The sequence below is a fragment of the Chrysochloris asiatica genome, unplaced genomic scaffold, assembly GCF_000296735.1.
Source record: "Chrysochloris asiatica unplaced genomic scaffold, ChrAsi1.0 scaffold00098, whole genome shotgun sequence".
NCBI lineage: Eukaryota > Metazoa > Chordata > Mammalia > Afrosoricida > Chrysochloridae > Chrysochloris > Chrysochloris asiatica.
This window is the reverse complement of record NW_006408616.1, coordinates 6,301,139-6,306,962: the sequence shown is the minus strand read 5'-3', so window position 1 is coordinate 6,306,962 and position 5,824 is coordinate 6,301,139.

The following is a 5,824-nucleotide window of genomic DNA, read 5'->3' as shown; positions in this document are numbered from 1 at the left end:
AAATATAGTAGGTGGTCAATTTTGGGGGAGCCCACAAAATCACTCCTTTTTTTTTCTTCATGAAGTATCCATGGCTGTACTGTTTTTTCTTGAATGCAAAAAACAGAAACCCCAGCAAGATGAACCTTAGATGTTTTCTGTGAGCAAGTAATTCCTGGCATGAAGTAGTACATCTTCCACTGCTTTGTTGTTGTTTTTGTTTTTGTCTTTGTCACTGATGGTGTTATCATTCTGGAAGCAATATGTAAATATGAGAAAAAGATAATCATATTTAATGTAGTTTGGAGAAGTCTTCCAAATGAAAGGCTAGCCATGGGATGTATTTCTTAACTTGAAAATCAAGCTAAATTAAATTGTTTCAGATTGTTTTCCATTATAGGTTGTTATTAACTTCCTTTCCAAGAGTGCTTGTGATCACTTACTTTTTAGATTGGGTACCAGGGGATAACACCCAATTAACTCTTAACTGTGAATTTTGCAAATGCACTTGTCTAACATATAATCAATTTACATAAAGTCATTCTACAAAATGCAAACATGTAATTGGTGCAATTCTATATATTTTTAATGTAAATTAGCATACAAAACCACACTGGCTTTCTGGATCTTTGCACAGCCAGAAGTCTGATAGAACAATCACTGAAGTTCAAATTAGAGCCCCTGGATGGAAACACAAACAGGGGCCACCACTATGTCTTTTTCATGCTTCAAAGCCCAGTTCTGAACAAAAATGTGTTTCCAGTTAAAATGCAATCATTTTCAATTCCTTCTGATCACTGGATCATATTTGAAAGAAACAGCCTGAGGACTTCAATTTCTTTTAATTACCACCAAATGCTGATTGAAATAATCATTTCCTTCCTATATATTTGCGATTTTATAGAATAAAATTAAATAAAGATATGGCCTCTTCATATTAAGTGTATTTGGGGAAAGACCTTTATTTAACATTACCTTCTCTGGGTTAGAATTTCTATCTCAGGATTGGATTTGTTCAAATTCCCACACCATGGATCACAGAAACAGCACGGTTAATCTGACATCCTTGACTGGTCATGTCTTTTAATTTGGGTGGCATTTTATTATGCAGCCAGGCTCAAGAGAGCATCTGCTTTTCTGATCAAAGAATCTACAACTATATCTAAAACTATAACTAAATCTAACCCCACCACACTCCTACCCCATTTTTACAAATGAATACATTGAGATAATTAAGAAGGACAAGTTTAAACAAAGTTCCTATTCATATTTTTATTTGTTATTGAAGTGCTATAAATAACCATCTTTCCTCATCTTAGCTACTTCCTGAGACAAATATCCTAAAACTTAGCAGTGCAAGTGACATCCAAGCTCCATTCAAAACAAGAATGAATAACACAAAGCTATATATTGGCCTCATTGTATTTGGCCTTCATGTCTCCATTCCAAATGAAGTCTGTAGGTAGAGCAAACCATTAAGTGTTAATCCATTCAAGGTCGTCTTAGAAGAAAGTTCTGGTGATATACTTCTGAAAGATCACAGTGAATGAAAACTCTGTGGAGCACAGTTCTAATCTGTGTCAGAATCAACTCTATGGCAACAGCTCTTTCTGCTTTTGTGGGTTTTGGTTTGTTTTGGTCATGGTTTCCAATAACCCACACTGATAAGCACATGTACTTTTTGATGCTTTGCTGATTGTTTTAAGATTTTTAATACAATTTAAGGAGCTATGGTAGCATAGTGGTTATGAGTTGTGCTAACTAACCTCATAACCACTAGCTAACCTCAAGGTCAGCAGTTCAAAACTATCAGCCATTCTGCTAGAGAAAGATGAGGATTTCTGCTCCTATAAAGATTTACAGCCTTGGAAACCCTATTCAGTATGGGAGTCAGAAACCCCTTCATGGCACACCACCACCATCATCACAACTTAGAAAAAAATGTCTTAGGAAATGAATTCTATGGTAGAAATATGTGGTCTCAAAAATGAATCCTGTTTTAGGATATTAGGACTTTTGGCAATGAAAAGGGGAAATTCATAAATGGGTCTGACAAGTTCTCACAAAGCCACATATTTAATTGATCCACAAAATATTAATTTATAGGATAAGCTTTGGAGTCAGAGATACCTAAATGTTCAAATCCTCCTTACTAACTCTGTGACCTTGAGCAAATAACTCACCCTGTCTGGGATTAAATTGTCTCACCTGACAATTGGCTAATTATAGTTCTTGGCTCAAGAATTTTGGAGAGAATTAAATAAGATAAAATTGGCACTGTACCAGAAACATGGTGAGAGTTGAATAATAATTACAATGACTATGATTGGCTAAATAACAGTATGTAAAAGTAATGTATCTGTTGGTCCTGACTTTAGGAAGATTACCCCCTGAGGTGTTGACATGTTGTTGTTGTTGTTAAGCACTGTGGAGTCAGTTTCCACTCATAGCAACCCTGTATAGAATTTGCAGAGCGGCTGGTGCATTTGCATCATCAGCTTTTTGGTTAGCAGTCCAGTACTTATTCTACAGTGCTGCATCAGGACTCCACATGTGGCTTGTGCCTACCACACTGAACAGTGAAGCTCTGCATGGAGAGGCCAGGCAGTGCAGAACGTGCTTGGGCTCATGCAACTCACACTGCAGCATTTCTCTTTCTCTGTGTGCAATTCTCTTCTCTGTGCTACTCTGCTTGTAAATTCTCATCACCTTGGTCATCTTGAACTCTGATCTCTGTCTCCTTATACCCATGTTGCTCTGTTTGGTCTCTCCCTGCTCTGGGTCTTAGAAACACTCTCTAGTTAGTAAACTGGTTTGATCTTAGGGATCACCTTGTTTGTGCCCCTTCTGTCAGGCATTGCAGTGCTGCAGTGTCTGTTTCCAAATTTTTTTCCCTTATATTTTGTATTAGTTTAAAGTGAAAAGCAAGTCAGTTACCTGCTACTCCATCTTGGTCAGAAGCAAACATCTCCAATTATTATTATTATTATTTTCATGGAAAAGCATCATAATCATTTGCATCTCAGAGCCTGAAAGAATTGTAGAGCTCAAGGGACTTTGAGAAGACATCAAACCTAAGTCACTATGGGTATTTAGTAAGCAACATTCATGGATAAATAAAATCTAAAATGACTATATATTGTTGTTGTTGTTAGGTGCCATCAAGTCTGTTCTGACTCATAGCGACCGTGTTTCTGAGGCTTTAAATCATTGTGGGAGCAGAAAGCATAATTTTTCTCCCAGTGTAAGGGGCTGGTAGGTTTGAACTGCCAAACTTGTGGTTTGCAGTCCAGTGTTTACTGTATAAAGCCACCACATTCCCAACTTATATATAAAGGAAGATATTTCACCTCAGTTGTATAAATAACAAGACATTCTGTCACAGTTGTTAGAATCGATCAGTGAAGTATGAGTATTGTGGAACACTTAACTGTGCTCATGAGGAACCTGTACATAGACCAAGAGGCAGTTATTCGAACAGATCAAGGGAACACCAAATGGCTTAAAATTAGGAAAGTTGTGCCACAAAGTTGTATTCTTTCACCATACTTATTCAATCTGTATACTAAGCAAATAATCAGAGAAGCTGGGTTCTATGAAGAAAAACGTGGCATCACAATTGGAGGAAGACTCATTAATAACCTTTGATATGCAGATGATGCAATATTGCTTGCAGAAAGTGAAGAGGACTTAAAATACTTACTGATAAAGATCAAAGAGCACAGCCTTCAGTATGGATTGTATCTCTATGTAAAGAAAACACAAATCCTCACCACTGGACCATTAAATAACATCCTGGTATGGCGCTGTGAGTTAATGCACCAGACTGCAAAGCCATTTGAACTACAAGCTCAGTGGTTCAAGCTCACCAGCCACGCTTTGGAAACCCTATACAGGGTAGCTATGGGTCGGAACCAACTAAATGGCACTTAACAACAACAACATAAAAATGGAGAAAAGATTGACGTTGTCAAAACTTCATTTTTCTTGGATCAACCATCAACACTCATGGAAGCAGCAGTCAAGAAATCAAACAATGTATTGTATTTGGTAAATCTGCTGCACAAGACCTTTTTAATGTGTTGAAGAGCAAAGATGTCAGTTTGAGGACTACGGTGTGCCTGACCTTAGCCATGGTATTTTCAATAATCTCATATGCATGCGAAAGCTGGACAGTGAATAAGGAAGACCATAGAAGAATTGATGCTTTTGAGTTATGGTGTTGGAGGAGAATATTTAAAATGCCATGGGCTGCAAAAGAACAAACAGATCTGTAATGGAAGAAGTCCAGCCAGAGTGTTCCTTTTAAGTCAGGATGGCCAAACTTTGTCTCTCATACTTCGGACATATTACCAGGAGGGACCAGTCACTGGAGAAGAATATCATGTTTGGTAAAGCGGAGGGTCAGAGAAAAAGAAGAAGACCTCCAAGGAGATGGATTGGCACAGTGGTGGCAGCAATGGGCTCAGGCGTAGCAATGATTGTGAGGTTGGCCCAGGATTGGGCAGTGTTTCATTCTGTTGTGCATAGGGTCACTATGAGTTGGTACCATCTCTCAATGGTACCTAACAACAACAACAACCAATAATTACATTAAGGCTAGAGTAACAATGTTCTGGACATTACCAGTAGTTAAATTGTCTCTGGGATGTTCTAGCAATTACCTATATAACAAAATGTTTCCCTCTGGAAGTGTTTCCTTATGAAAAAAAAGATTGCAATTTAGATCCATGTGCTGCTTGTCTCCTATCCTAGTCAGTGATTGGACTGCAGGACTCCTTTTTCTTCCTAGGTACCATTTAAGAATTGAATGACTCCAGGCTCTAATTGTCTTGCTGTTTTTTTACTTCACAGAGACTCTGGTGGTATTTTACTGATGCTTATCTGCCTGCTTAAATGAAAATTCAGTTTGGTTTATAAAGCACCTAGCCTGTATCTAAAAATATCTTCATTGCCCTTGCTCTTTGTTTATTACCCTGCATCTAAAACACTCTTTCATGCCAACATTTTTAAGGGTTTCAAGGTAGTTTACTGAAAGGGAGACTTGAAATTTGATACTCTTGTCAAATGTTAGTATAGGTAAGAGACTTAATCTTGGGAAAACTAAGACTCATTTCTCTCATTTTCTACCATGCACCAAGATGCAAAGTTGGTTTCTATTAAAATCCATTTCTAAGGAGAACAAACAAGATGATGGAGAGGGTGGAAGTGCAGTAAGGAGGTCCATCAAAAACAACACAGTATACCGGACCAAGCAGACCTAAGGACTCTGAACCACATATAAAGGAATATTTAAAAAGTTGGAAGACTTACAGCTAGGGGAAGTTGTAGCAGAAGCAAGAAATCCATTGCTTTCTAATTCAAGATGCACAGCAACTCCCAGGGCCGCCATCTTGGGTGAGACCAAGAGTGGGGAGGGTCAGAGTAGCCATGGATGCCTGACAGAACCTCAGAGATAAAAGTGTGGACATTCTTTTTATTTTCGTATCTGTTCATTGATCTCTCACTGTCTGTGCACCTCCATTATGGTGACTAGAGTGGGTGCCTGAGTGAGTGGACACTCCACCCTTACCCCCAGAGGGTTCTACTATGCATGTGCACAGATCTCCTCAAAATTTAAAGAGACAGTTTCCACTTAAAACCAAACAACCACAGCCAGCCATGAACTGTTTATAACTAGAAAAAAAGGCCTAAATGGGGGATTGTGGAGTGGGACAAGACTAAAAGGAAATAGGCCAAAAATTAAATCCTGAGTTATGTCACAACAACAAACAGTGGCATCTTGAAATTTCTCAGGAAAAAGAGTGAAAAGGGAAGCCCATCTCCTGATCATATCTACCTGGAG